The sequence below is a fragment of the Tupaia chinensis genome, unplaced genomic scaffold (genome assembly GCF_000334495.1).
Source record: "Tupaia chinensis unplaced genomic scaffold, TupChi_1.0 Scaffold000361_2, whole genome shotgun sequence".
Classification (NCBI taxonomy): Eukaryota; Metazoa; Chordata; class Mammalia; order Scandentia; family Tupaiidae; genus Tupaia; species Tupaia belangeri.
The window spans coordinates 3917889-3933191 of record NW_006159858.1 but is presented as its reverse complement, the minus strand read 5'-3'; the positions used below and the strand labels follow the sequence as shown (position 1 = coordinate 3933191).

Below are 15303 nucleotides of genomic sequence, written 5' to 3'. Positions count from 1 at the left end.
GGCTGTGCTGGCGCCGGACGCAGAGCGCGGTGCTGCGGGTGGAGCGTCAGGTGAGCGAGCGCGGGTTCTAGGTCGACCCTAGGCTTGATAGAGCGGATCAGCTGGGACTTCTGGGTGCCGGAGGCAGGAGTCCCAGAGTGAGGAGGAGACTCAGGCTGAGGCCCGGCAGGGGACTGCGGGGGCCTGCGGAGACAGCGCCCGCGCCTCCCCATCCTGCGTCGGACTGGAGGCGCCTCGCAGTCGAAGAGCGCCCGACACGGCGTCCTGGCCCCGGCCCGGGTTCTTCCACTGTCCCATCCCTGCCTCCCAGACGGGGCGCCACTGCAGTGGTCTCCGCCGCGCGAATTCCTCCATGCCCCCTCTTCCCGCCTCCACCCACGCCGCTTTTCAACCATTCATTCTTGTGGATATATTGAGTGCCTACTGTAGGCGCGGAGCAGATAAAACCCGGGTTTCTGGCCATGAATCTTGGTGAGTGTCCCAGGCGGATTTGCCCTAGGGCGCAAATCGCGGTGAAGAGCGGACCGCAGGTTTTAGTGGATGGAAAAGGCGGTTGCAAAACCTGAAAACGACTTTGATATTAAGAATTAGTAGTTTAGCCAAGTCCTTTGGCGTGTTAAGTGATTCATTAGAGGAGAAGTTAAGTTCTTTTGAGACGCGGAGTCAGAACAATAACATAGGGGCGATCGTTTCTGACGCCGGTGTCGGCCTTCTGGGCTACTCTGGAGACAGGCAACCAAAGGCTGGTAGAAGCATACGGACTTTGATGGTGAGAGAAGAGGAAAATCAGAGTGACATATCCGAGGCCAGTATTTTCCTTCTGGTTTAGGATGGAGAAGGAAGTTTGTGCTGTGGCCAAGTGAAGATCCTTACTCTGTGGCCCTTGTATTTGTCGTAACTGTATGTAATTATTGTAAAATAGCTGTAAGGAATAGGACTACCGGGGATGTGTTTATTGAGAGCAGGCGCAAAAATTCAGTAGACCAATTGCTCACGTATTTTATCCCCATTTATTTAAAATATAATGTATGATTTGAGTGACTTGCCCTTTGAGTTAATGCATAACGAATTTGAGGCAGTGAAAAATTTGCTTTTGCAGTAAATTGTGATAGTTTAACCTTAATAATATAAACATAATTCTAGGCTTTGGATCTGTAATACGCAGAGTCACATCCACTTACATCTTTGGCTTTGGGTGGGTTACTTAACTTTTCCACCTCAGTTCCCTCTGACTTGGGGAGAAGAATGTTTCCTGATCATTGCACCTTTACATTAAATGGCTCATGTATCCTGTTTATCACAGTACCTGGCCCATGGTAAATATTAAATACATATTAGCAGTTTTTACAATTGTTCATTTCTTTTTCCACTACATCATGACACAGACGCCTTTCTTTTCTGTTTTCCAAGTGATGGGAAAGATAACTGGCTATTTTAAGAAAAAAACATAGCTCACTTTTTAAAATCAAGCAAGAGTTTCTAAGTACATAGATTTAAGTTTAGAGGAAATACACTTTTAAATTGGACTGTAGTAACTTTGCTGTTCAGTCAGGACATTTTTAATGTGGTTAAGATACTGATGGACTCCATGCTTAGTTTAAATTAGTTCCTAAACTCTTTAGTATTGACAGATTCGGGGTTCATAGTTACAGCTAGAAAAGTTCAATGTTGTTTCACATTGTTAAAAGTTTGGAAAGATGATGATTGAGAAAATAAAGTACTTGGGCCCAGATGGTATAATGGTTATGTCGCTGAAGTCTCATGGTTCGAGGCCCAGATCAGGCGATGAAAACTCACTGGGTGCTTGTGCATGCATGCCTAAGATTCTAGAGGAGAATAGAGAAGAAGGGATTGTGACTGTGGAGGGGCCATCCTCTTCCGCAGGGGGTGATTCCTCGCTTTCTGTCTCTCTGTCTCTCGCCCTACAGCAGACGTCTCTTCAAATGAATAATCAAGTACCAAACAAGAATATGGAGGGAAGGGGATTGGAGTGGAATGATGCAAGCAAATTTTTAACAAATTGATTTATGCAGTGTGAACTGGAATCTTTTCTCACCAAATTTCCATTTCTCAGAATTTAGGTTGTTATTTGAAACACTTAACTTTGGGCATTTTGACTGTTAAAGAAGCAAAGGATATGCTAAAAACTTCACTGAGACCTGGTTTTAGTTTTTATGTGATTAGATGAAAAGAGTATTATTAATCTCCTACCTTTCCATGAAAAAGTGGTCTTAAAGCAGTAACTGCTGGGTCCATTCTAAAGATATTCCCAAAGTATGTGACTGATTTGTAAAAACCTTTTATAACTTTGGGCTGTGAGACCAGGTAAAGGTTGAAAAACTAGGAAGGAAGGTAAAGCGAGGATTTTCGAGATTTGTAAAAGGAAGCCTGCTTTGATGTAGTATGAGGTTGCACTCTTTTCCTGGTCACTAGGTGGGTTGCTGTAAGGATTTGAGTGATTTGTAAATCATTTAGCTCTTTTCCTAACATTGTGAGATTAAATCTACCTCATATTCCAACCGTATGAGAGATGTAGGTTTTTCTGGTGGAGTGTTCTTTAACAGATTTTTTTTTAAACCATTCTGTATGGATGACCAAATAATTCCGTTTCAGTAATAATAAATTAATAAATGTCATAAAGTCAGTCCTTAAGAAAATGCTTGATAGCCACAAATAAAACAGCGACACACTATGACTTGGTTTTTTTAAATACAGCATTTATTTTCCTATCCCTTGTTCCTCCGTATATGAGATGGTGCTTCTTTTAGTTTATGTCTTGAGGTGGGCTTCCATGATTGAATTGATCCAAGTGGGCAGAGCAAAAAATAGTTAAATCTTTTTGATCTACCTATTCCTTTTTAAAATTTGCTATAGGACATGTAAACTTGCTGGAGAAAGTGAGAAAGTATCCCTCAGGGGAGAGGGCCACACTGCAGTCTCCTCTCTTCTAGTCTCTCAGCACACCTGCCTAACTTGCCTTCTAAGCCATTGGGTCCAGGACTCAAACTACACAGTTGGCCATGTGACATCCAGCAGCTTTAACCACCACACCATCCACTGGTAACTTAAAAGTTATTTATTTTATTTAGTAATATTATTATTTTTTTAAGTTTGCTATAGGGCACGGGTGCTTACCAGAGAGAGACCCAGAGAGAAGGAAAGTGTGAAAGCAAGCCACCACGTCCAGGAAGTCAGCCACATGGAAGTCCAGAGCTTTAACCACACCATGTCACCTGCTGGCCCCCCTGTATTGCTTTTTTAAATTTGAAGAAAATGTATAGTATTTTCAATTCCTATGAGAAAAGGTCTGGGGGCTTTTGTTAGGGTTCAATTTGTTGCCAGTCAATTATGCCCCAAGAGATGATCAGCTTTAGTTTAATTAATTCCATGAATGGTCAGCTCATGTTTCCCTTAATTATCATGTTACCTAACTATTTTTCTTATAAGTCATCACATGGTTCTTCCATTCACATGAATGATGTCTGTTTTAGGAAGGTGGTAGTTTAGACCCAGTAATGGCATCTGGGTGGGCTAACATTCATTCCAGGGTTCTTTTCTTCTGCAGCCTAAGTTATTTGTTGAGCCAAAGTCTAAACTAAACTTTGGGTAGTTGCCCAAGCAAACATTAATATAAGGATGAGTATAGCTGCTTTTGAAAATAGCAGTAGAGTAGGACAATCTATTGGAACATCAGTAGAAAAATAGATAAACTGGCTCATTCATACAGTTGAGTATTATTCCCTAGTAGAAACGAATGAACCAGATCTGTATTTATCAACATGGATACACTAAAGTATGTAATAGTGAGTGAAAAAAGCACAAGAATATGTATAGTAAGATGCATTTTGATAGCATGCATTGTTTATTGATACATATGTACCTAATGAAAGTGCATAACAGTCTGAGAATACACATCTGATGAATAGTGGCAGAGTGGCTGGCATGCCTTCAGCTTTATATAGAGCTTTTTCTTTTTTTCTATTTTAAAGAAAGAACTGAAGCAAATACAAAAATACCTTGATATATGTTAAAACTAGGAGCTGGCTATACAGATTTTGTTATTTTTACAATTTTATGTATGGCTAAGATAGTTGTAAAATAGCACTTTAAATTTTTTATTTATAGGGCCAGTCCTGTAGCACACTGGTTAAGGGAACAAGATCCTATGTGCTAACTGCAGTTCACATCCCAGCTTGAAAAACACACTTTTGGGACTAGCAGTTAGCGTAATGGCTATGTCGCTGGACTCCCATGTAGTCGACGGTGGTTCGTGTCCCGGACCTGGTGGCTTAAACTCACGCCAGGCACGTGTGCGTGCGTGCCCAGGATCCCGAGAGGAGAAGGGATTGTGGCGTGGCCATCTCCCCTGGGGGGTGATTTCTCGCTTTCTATCTCTCTGTCTGTCTCTGTCTGGCGAGCACACATGCCCTATAGCAAAAAAAAAAACAAAAAACCTCTCAAAAAAAAAAAAAAAAGAAAGAAAAACATGCCTGTGCTTCTGTGTGTGTGTCCCAAATCCTGACAGGATAGCGAAATGGAGGAAAAAGGATTGTGGGTATGACTATGCCCCATAGAGGGTTGCTTTCTTCCTCTTGCTCTGTCTCTCTGATGAGTGCATATGCTCTTTGGCAATAAAAGAATGTTTTGTTTTGTTTTAATTTGTGTTTATAATCAAGGTTGTTTCCCAATATGCTTTCTTGCGCTTTTAAAATTTGCTATAGAGTGGTGCACTTACTGGAAAGGGATAGGGGATGGGTTGGGGGTCCAGAGGAATGGCCACACTGCAGTTTCTTCTCTTCCATTCTGTTGCACGGATTTTGGGCGTGCAGTCGGCCACGTGGGATCTAGCCGTCTTTACCACCCACCACACCTTAACCACCATGCCACTAACTGGCCCCAGTATGCTTTCTTTAACTCTAAAGCCTCAAAGTAATAAACTCTGGGGGAAAAAATTCTTTGTGCACTACACAGGAATGCACCAGTGCATCTCCACTGTGTAATGCTTTTCTAAGAAGATGCAGACTGGTTGTTTAATCAGTTTCTCCTTTGCTGTTTGACTTTGCATCCCTGCAAAAATGCTAGGATGTGAGGAATGATTCTTCTTAAAAGGTTACAGAGTAATCAAAATCCTAGAGATTCTTGGGAATTACAGGTATATACTGGTAATAAACTCTCAAAATCTAGGGGGATAAGTTGTATAAAATGTCCCAAGGGCATTTAGACATAGAGCTCAGATACAAGAGTACCACAGATTTCATGTAGTCATTAATGCTTTTTAAAAGTTTGAGTAGATTACATTTTAATCAGACGTAAACTGGAGTTTACACTATGAATGCTGGTGTCCTAGTTACTGCTCAAAGTAGTTCTCTCTGTACAGATGGTAATAAGTAAACATGTTGACAGTGTGTTAACCTTGAGTAATAAAAAATTAATAGCTGACCCTAATATAACCTCAGTATTTGAACTTGTCTTAATATGTTCATTCCTAAATAACAATACCTGTTACTAGCACTTGTTTTTTTTTTTTTTTTTTAATTAATTTTGTCAGAAGGTATGTGCACTTGCTGGAGAGACAGAGTAGAGGAAGTAAGAAAGCATCTCCCATGGAGAATGGTCACGCCTCAACCTCTCCTTGTCCATTTCTCTCTCCTTTCAGGATTTTGGGCACACATGCACATGTGCCTGAAGTATTTTTTTAGCTACCAGGTCCTGGACTCGAACCACACAGTTGACCATGTGCAATCCAGTTCCCTTAACCACCATACCCTAGGCTGGCCCTAGCACTTTTAGAGTAGTAAAACTCATACCCCTGAGTAACACTTTTTTGTATGTATGCTCCCTGTTTAGTTGTGTGGCTCCTTGATGATCTTGATCACTAAGTGGCACCGATTAGTAAAATAAGTCATCATACTTTGATCTGTATTTCTAATGCTGTCTTTGTAGAAAATTGTGGCCATTTTAATAAAAGAATAGTAGTAAAATATTAAAGGAACAAGTCATCTGTATCAGAAATTACTCTGTGCCATGTTGTAACAGGCACAGATAGTTGTAATACTTGGGAATTTAACATTTAATTGCTAGCGTTATAATATCCATCAAAATCTTTCATGGGAATTGTAGTGGTCCTAAAAAATACATTTTCAAAATAATGCAGTGGGTACAAAAAGGAGATTCATGGACATTTATCATACCATGTTTACACATTCTGTTTCTCCCGCACTGTGAGTAATTCCCCTCTTAGAGGATTTGCATAATTGGAAGAGTGCAGTTTTCATAGGTTTCAGCATAAAATTAGCAAACCACCAGAAAAATAGACTGTGAAGCTTTTATGTCTCTGATAGCACCAAAAGCTATCTCTGTGTACTCAGGAGAAAGGGAGACAGGGACTATTCTTCCCTGGGTTGTTTAATGTTAGTGAAGTGACATGAGATAAAAATGTTTTCATTGTCAAGAAAAACCATTAGCAAATTATGTTTGAGTGTTTCTATGATAAGAAAATGCTTTTGTATCTAATACTGACTTTTGTTACAGGCACTAGAAATCTTCTATAACATTCGAAAGTCTATGGATTGAAACTTAACTATCAAGGGCTATGTCTTTCACCTGAACACTTACATGTGGTCAGCCTCTGTAGAGTGGTTACTCTGGGTACAAGAGTGTACCGGTGAGTAAGTCACAGTTTCTGACCTCCAGGAGTTTATCAAAGACTTAGTAAGTGCATTATCCTATTAGTAGTAACATTATAAAAATAAGTAGCTCTTGGGACCAGCAGTTAGCATAATGGCTATGTCACTGAACTCCCATGTAGCCGACCACAGTTCAAGTCCTGGACCCAGTGGCTTAAACTCAGGCTGGGCACGTGTGCATGCGTGCCCAAGATCCCAAGAGGAGAATGGAGGAGAAGGGATTGCGGCGTGGCTATCCTCCCTGGGGGGGTGATTTCTCGCTTTCTATCCCTCTGTCTCTCTCTGTCTTTCTGGCGAGCACACGTGCCCTATAGCAAAAATCTCTCGAAAAAAAAAAGTAGCTCTCTAGACCAGCCTAGAGCCTTTATTTGGTGTATTAACTTACTGAATTCCCTTACTGTGGGTCAGGATTTAAAGGCTAGTTGAGGGACCAGCAGTTGGCATAATGGCTATGTCGCTGGACTCCCATGTAGTTGACTGTGGTTTGAGTCCTGGACCTGGTGGCTTAAACTCAGCGCTGGGTGTGTGTGCGTGTATGCCCAAGATCTCGATAGGAGAATGGAGGAGGAGGGATTGTAGCATGGCCATCGCCCCGGGGGGTGATTTCTCACTTTTTGTCTCTCTGTTTCTCTCTGTCTTTCAGGCAAGCGTATGTGCCCTATAGCAAAAACCTCATAAATAAATAAATAAATGAATGAATGAATGAATGAATGATATAGGCTAGTTGACTCCCATGGTGGTATCCTGCAATGCTAAGTGGCCTTGACCTTTCATGGTGATTGTTTTGTTAAGGCTTCGGGGCCAGGTGAGTTTCCATAACCATCTGCATGGTTGGTGAAAGATTCAGTGGCAAGATATCCAGAAAGTAGCAGTTGTTAGTGTACAGATCTTTGTAAGTCAGGTATTTGAGTTCACATACAAAAATCCGTATGTAAACATTGACCAGGCTTCTAAAAGCAAATATTTATTAAGCATGTACCAATATTTATTAAGTATGTACCATGTGTAAGTTACCAGACTGTTTTGTTTACTGTATTCACAGTATAAACACTGAGTTATTACAATATAATAAAATGTAATCAACTCAAACTTTAAAAAGAATGTGCTAATAGTGTCCGCATGAAGTGCTTAGTGATTTTTGTATCTTAAGTCACTATGCCATGTCTAAATTTTCCCTATTATTTTTATTGTCTTTCTATCTTAATATCTAGTCATTTTTTAAAATATATTTTTATTTTTTAATTCAGTCACTGTACATCACCCCAGCTTGTAAAATAAATTTTCTCAGAATAAATACACTGCATACCAGTCCAATCAAAGCTCTTATCATACACGTTATCATCAACAGATAATTTTCCATTTCTGTGTCCCTTAAATGTCTCTTTTTCTCCTGTCATTTTAATCACTCATTATAATTGCTATTATATTTACAGTTATTACTATTTCCTCTTGTAACCAAAATATCTGTCTTTTAAAGTTTATTTATTTCTTTAATGAGAAAGACAGAGAGAGAGACAACACCTCCAGTAAGGTCTCAACACAGCAGCCCACTCGCAGCCCCACCAGCCTGGATCATGGGCATGCATGTGTGTTCATGCCACCTGGAATACTCTACTAGCTGGCAACACTCCCATGGGGTCTGCCTTACAGAGTGTCACGTATGCTTTCTTAAAATACCTATTTAGAGATGACTCCATGGCCTGGTGATTAAGGTAGCCAGATCCCGCATGACTGGTTGTGCAGTCCAAGTCTGGGACCTGGCAGTTTGAGAAACACACCAGCTACATGTGTGTGAATGCCCAAAAATCCTGCAGTAAGTGAGAGATGGAGGAGAAAGGATTGCAATGTGACTATTCCCCATTGGGAGGGGGGGTACTTCTCGCTCTCTCTTTGTTTCTCTATCTCTGTCTGGCAAGCCCATGAACCTTCTAGCAAGAAAAAAATAAAAAAGATGAAAAAAATCCTTTTTTAGGAGCCGGCAGATGGTGTGGTGGTTAAGGGCGCTGGACTCCCACATGGCTGACAACAGTTCAAGTCACAGACCTGGTGGCTTGCTTTCTCACTTTCCCTCCCTTTTTCTCATTCTGTCACTCTCTGGTCAAATTAAAATAAACAAACAAATAAATAAAGTTCAATAAAGTAGTTCTTTAAACAAAGAAAGCCTATTTTAAACCAGTAAGAGAGACGCGAGAATAAGTCTAGGAGGCTCACCTTTGCCAGTGTAAGTTAGCTTTCTTAGGCCTTGAGGGTACTGTCTACAGAGAGCCATTATTCTAGTCAGAAATATTATTCTAGTCCATGTGAGTGTGGAAGCTCCTTAAGGCCAGGAACTTGTTTGTTTATATATGCCTAGTCTATCTAGGGATATTGTTGACACTCCTTGTATGTCAGGACTGCATAGCAGCTGAGATACCATAGTAAATAAAATATTTGTCATTCTGCTCCCATGGAAATTTTAACTAGTATGGTACCTGGAATATAGTAGATGGGGGGAAAAATGTGGTTTTAGTTGTTGAAATTTAACTATTTGAAATGTATCATACTCATGACTTGTAAATTTAGTATTCACTTAATTAGTAAGGCAAAAGGACTTCATCCAGAAAATAGAGCTTACTAGGGATGAATACATGCGATGTTACTTGGTTTAATTTTCTCTTTGCATTTGAGATAATATCAATAGTTCACTAACACATTTTCTGTACCACATTTACAATTTTTATTTATATCCTACTTGATTCCCAAAAGGATTTAAGGCAACTTACAAAAATGTATAGTATAGCTTAGGGCCAGCCAGGTGGCATGAGGGTTGAGGCAGCTGAATCCCATATAGCCAACTGTGTGGCCGTTTGAATCCTGGACCTGGTGGCTTGAAAAATATGCTGAGCATATGTGCACACATGCCCAGAATCCTGAGAGGAGAATGGAGAAGGGATTGCGGCTTCTTCTTTGGGGAGTAATTTCTCTCTCTCATTTTCTAGTGAACACACACTCTTTAGAAAGGCTTAAAAAAAAAAGTAGAGATGGGGGCACTGAGGTAAAATGCAGCACTCTGCAAGGGTGACCCACATGCAGGTGTTCTGGGTTTGTGTCTGAGACTTCCCTAATGTGCCAGGCACAAGCATGCCCATGACTCAGAGCTGACTGAAGTTGGGGTAGATCATGGCATTAGGACTCTGTTGGGGTGCATGTTTTCTCTCTCCCTGTGATTTTCATTCATAGACAAATAAGTATGCTTTTAAAAATGTCTAGTTGGGGGACCAATAGTTAGCGTAATGGCTATGTCGCTGGACTCCCACGTAGTCAACCGCGGTTCGCGTCCCGGACCTGGTGGCTTAAAATTCACGTCGGGCACATGTGCGTGCGTGCCCAAGATCCTGAGAGGAGAACGGGGGAGAAGGGATTGCAGTGTTGCTATCCCCCCTGGGGGGTGATTTCTCGCTTTCTGTCTCTCTGTCTCTCTCTGTCTGTCTGGTGAGTGCACACGCCCTATAGCAAAAACCTCTCCAAAAAAAAAAAAAAAGTCTAGTTGGGGCCTTAGGTGGTATGGAGTTTAAGGCACTGGATCCCGCACGGCTGACTGTGCAGTACAAATCCCGGACCCAGTGGCTTGAAAATCACTCTGTGTGTGTGTGTGTGTGTGTGCACGTGCTCGTGCATGCCCCAAATCACTGTGTATGTGTGTGTGCGTGTGTGTATGCGTGCATGCCCCAAATCACTGTGTGTGTGTGCACGTGTGCACGCACGTGGCATTTTCCAAACCCCAAGGGGAGACTGGAAGAGAATGGATTGCTGTATGGCCATTCCCTCCCCCTCCAGGGTAGGGAGTGAATTTTTACTTTCCCTCCCTCTCTCTGTCTGTCTCTAGTGAGTGCACATGCTCTATAGACAAAAAGAAAAAAGAAAAAAAAAAGTTTAGGTGAGATAAGATAAATGAAATGAATGGAGCCAGGAGCGATATTAGAATACACAACACCCTCACTGGAAGTCCTGGATATAAGTACTATCATATTGGATTGTCACTGCCCCATTACAAAGTGTAATCCTGCCTATTTCTGTACCTGTGGTCTCCTTTCTCCTTTTAAAGATGTAGACCCTTCCTCTTGTGAAAGGTAATCCCTCCACACATGTTTTGGATGCCATCCTCTCTCATTTTGTCCAAGACTTTGATTCTGCCCTCTGTCCTCATCTCCCATGCATCTAGGAGCACGGCCATCATCGTGAATATGATCAGTCGTCTCTCAGCTCCCCAGCCTTAAGCAAAATGAAACAAAACCCTTTATCTTCACGTTCCCTTCTAGCTACTGCTTCATTTTTCTGCCATTTCAACATCTTTCAAAAAAAATCATCTACATGAACTGTATTTTCATGTCCTCACCTCTCATTTATATTCAGTTTACTCCAATCTGGTTTTCACTCCCGAGACAAACCACTGGTGTTTTGGCCTAACTCAGCAGTGGTATCTCTGTTGGCAAATCCAATGAACATTTTTTTTCCTAAGGTTTTTGTACTCACCAGAGAAAGAGACAGAGAGACAGAGTGAGACATTACCTCCTGGGGGTGGGGGAGACTGCCATACCACAGTCTCTTTTCCTCCATTCTCCTCTTGGGATTTTGGTCATGCACACACATGTGCCTGGTGTAATTTTCAAGCCACCAGCTCCGGGACTTGAACCCAGTCAGCCAAGTGGGAGTTCAGTGCCTTAACCACTATACTACCTGCTGCCCCTCCAGTGAACACTTTTCGTTCTCATAGTATGAGACCCCAGCATCTTTGACCACCTCCTTGTAATACTTTCTGCTTTGCTGTCGTGTTTCCTCACTGTATTCATGTTTCCCCTTCCTTTTAGACCACCTCTCACCTCAGTCACTTTTGCTTGGTCCTTACTCTGTCTAATAGACATTGACTTGTTGACATTGTCTAATGGGAGGTTGAAGTGCAGGAGTTCAGCCTTGATCTCGTGCCTTTTTTGTTCTCTTTATACAATGCAATGACGTTATCTATTGTCTTGATTTTAGATATAATCTATCCGCTTTCCCATGTTCATGTAACTAACTGAAACCTTTCTTCTGAACTTCATGCTCATAGAGTCAGCTACTCCCTTGATGTGTACTCAGATCTGGAACATAACATTTAGAAAGCCCAACAAATTATCTCTCCATAATCTTATCTTTCACTTCAGAATTTTAGCTCTCACTCTTTCTTATTTCAGTATCTGGAATCATAAGCACACAGCTGTTCAAGTCAGAATCTGAAACTCTTTTTTTTTTTTTTTTTCAATTGCCAGAGGGCATATATATTAGCAAGAGAGAAAAAGACAGAGAGAGAGAAAGAAAGAGAAGGCACCCCCCATCCCCCCCGGGGGCATTGTCATGCTGCATTCCCTTTTCCTGCATCCTTTTGGGATTTGGGGCACATGTGCAGACAAGCCCTGTGGTTGGGATTCAAACAGCAGTTGACCATGTGGGATCTGATCCTCTTAACTATAGACTGTGGGGCTAGAAGCCCCTTGGGGATTCTTTTTGACTACTTCTCCTTTATCCTCCACCTGTGTCTCATCACCAAGTCCTAGTTCTGCTCCCAAAGCAACTCCTCTCTCTCTCTCTCTCTCTCTTTTTAAAGAATTATTTATTTATTTTTATTCATTCATTCATTTTATTTTAATTTGACCAGAGAGAGACACAGAGAGAGAAAGAGGGCTGCAAGACACCAGGTCCAGGATTTGAACCATGGTCAGCCATGTGGGAGTGTCCAGCACCTTTACCACCATGCCACCTGCTGGTCCCCCAAAGCACCTCTCTTATTTATTCATCTCTTTATTCTCTACCAAGTTTTTGGATTTGTACAAAATTTAAAGAGCCCAGGCCTCCATTAAGAAGACAAATCAAGTGAGTATTTGCAGGCAGGATATTTGAGGCTTAAAATTTTCAAAAACGTGAAGATAAATCATTAAAGCAACCATAGAGTGCCTTGCTGTAAGCCATGCAACTTTGTAGTGTATCTTCAGGGTGAAATCAATTTTAAAATTACATAGAAGAAACTATTAGAGCCGGCTCCATGGCCTGGTGGCTAAGGCAGCTGGATCCCACATGGCCAACTCTGGGGTTTGAGTCCCAGACCTGGTGGCTTGAGAAGCATGCTAAGCACATGTGTATGTGTTCCCAAAATCCTGAAAGGAGGGAGAAATTGAGGAGAAAGAATTGTGGCATGACCATTCCTCATGGGGAGGTGCTTTCTCCTTTTCCTCTCTTTCTCTGGCAAGTGTGTCCTCTAGCACACACATTAAAAAACAAAACAAACAAACAAAAAAAACAAAACTGTATTAAGTATAAAACAGTTAACAGTTGGGAGACTTCTATTAAAAATGATAGTAGTTATTTTTGAATACAGGTTTTAGTCCTTTATTTGAAGCCCTTGGGAACATGTTGAGTTTTGGAATTTACAGTTTCTTCTCTGCTATAGGGTGAGGCATGTAAACCATATGTTAGAGGGCTGACCCTGTAGCAAAGTGGCTAAGTGCTACGCACATGGAACTGGATCTCACATGGCCAACCACTGTTCACATCCTGGCCCCAGCAGCTTGAAAAACACATCATGCACATGGGTGTGCATGCCCCAAATCCTAAAGGGAGAGAGGAACGAAACAAAAAGGATTGCAGCATTAGCATGCCCAGTTGTGGGGTGCTTTCTCTCTCTAGCAAGGACATGTGCCCTCTGGCAATTAATAAAAAAATACATATATTAATATAATTCTTCTTTGATATCTGTTGTACCACTCCATATTTCACACAAAAGGAATAAAAATGATAACCTCACAGTAGTTCAGTCATATTTCATGTGCCCTAACACATTCATAAGATCTGGGCATTAGGACATGGACATCTGTGGGGACCATCATCTGCCTATCATATATAGTAAAAGAGAGAAAGTTGCAAAAGAGTTTGTAGAATTTCAATTCTGCTTGTGTAGGGGGAAAAAAAGAGTGATAGTGGTAAATAATATGGAGTAAAATATAATCAACTTTAAGAAAAATCCATTCCAAAATTTGATACTAAAAAAGAATCAAAGTTAACTGCTTTATTCACTTTAGCCAAAACATTCTTAACATTTCAGTTATCAGGTAGTAGGACAGAATTCATTTTCATGCAGTAGTAGATCAGTTGTGCACAGTGGGTGTATTTGTACACATCCCGGAAAGTCCCAGAGGAGTTCTCTGGTTTCCTCTGAGTATTGTTGCAATTTACTCAAGAACACAGTAACTCCTCCATTTCCGATAGATAAGCACAAATTAGGTCTGGCTTCAGAATTTGTGCACTTGAACTCTGTGTACATTGTTCTAAAAGTTACGAGAACCATAGCGCGTCATACTTAAATTTATTAAATGAAGGGCATTTATTAAATTTATTCAGGAATAGCATTTATTAAATTTATTCAGGAATATCTTTTGTTTACATAGTACCCTTCATCCACCTTTGAATGACTCAGAATCTTTCTTAAAATAAGCATTAGGTTGAAAGTAATTTCCTCCGGATATACAGATGGGAAACGGTCAGAAATCATAGGCAACCTGGAGTAAACAGATGGAGCCTAGATCACTCCTGCCGGTGTGGACTGTTTCCAGACCACAGTGACCATGCCATATCCTTTTGCAGAAAAATCACAGATTTGGTTCTAGTATTTTTATGATTAATAAGACCTCATTGCTTTTATTTTCATGAATTTTGATACCCTTAAAACTGTAAATTTATGGATTAAAGTTGCCTTCAGCATTTCTATCTACCCATTTTTCTGTCTTTTATGTTACTAGATATTGAGTTTCTAAACTGATGGTGATATTTTTACCACAATTTTTATGTAGCTCATTTCTATTAAATGGCGGATTTTAAAACAGCTAATTTAAAAATTGAAGCTGATTTGGAGAAAATACTAGTGGTTCCATTAAATGAAACGCTTTGTATTTTAATGATGAAATTTTCTTGTGTACATTACTGAAAAATGTAAATTAAAACTACTTGAATTTGGAGTCGGCAGATGGCATGGTGGTTAAGGCACTGAACACTGCCACATGACTGACCACGGTTTGAATCCTGGACCTGGTGGCTTGCTTTCTCACTTTCCCTCTCTCTGTCTCTCCCTCTGGCCAAATTAAAATAAGTGAGTGAGTAAATAAAATTAAATAAATATTTTAATTTAAAAAAAAACCTTGAATCTGATACACTCTACTGAAGAGATTTTAGAAAATCTTTTCAGTTGATTGTTATTTAAGTCTCTGTTCCAAAGCATTTAGAAAGTAATATGTAGGTACATTTTGTACTTAACACATTGTGTTTTTCAAATTGAACTTCTTACAATAAAAAAGCAAACAAATGAGTATCTGTTGCCTGGATAAGTACAGCTTAATTGTAGGTAGTCTTTTCTTCCTTCCACATTGCATTTGACGGTCAGCAGGCGTTTTTATAAGCTCAGTGGGCAGGCTTAGTCTAGATATTTGACTTTGGCAGGCAAGATATGAAATAGTTTAAATAGTTTCACTGTATATTTATTGCCCAGTGAATGTGTGCACTTGTTAGACTAGGGCTGCCCCCCCCCCCCTTTTTTTTTTTTTTTTTTTTGGAGTGA

At 40.6% G+C, this 15303-nt stretch overlaps 1 protein-coding gene across 1 annotated transcript in view; it reads left to right on the top strand.

The window, feature by feature from the left end:
- Positions 1–110: 110 nt before the first annotated feature.
- Positions 111–15303, top strand: part of LOC114008619 (alsin) — a 25440-nt gene continuing 10247 nt past the window's right edge. Inside the window, exon 1 of the mRNA XM_027773614.1 lies at positions 111–471. The gene's annotated coding sequence lies outside the window, so the exon portion shown is untranslated. The remainder of the gene's footprint in view (positions 472–15303) is intronic.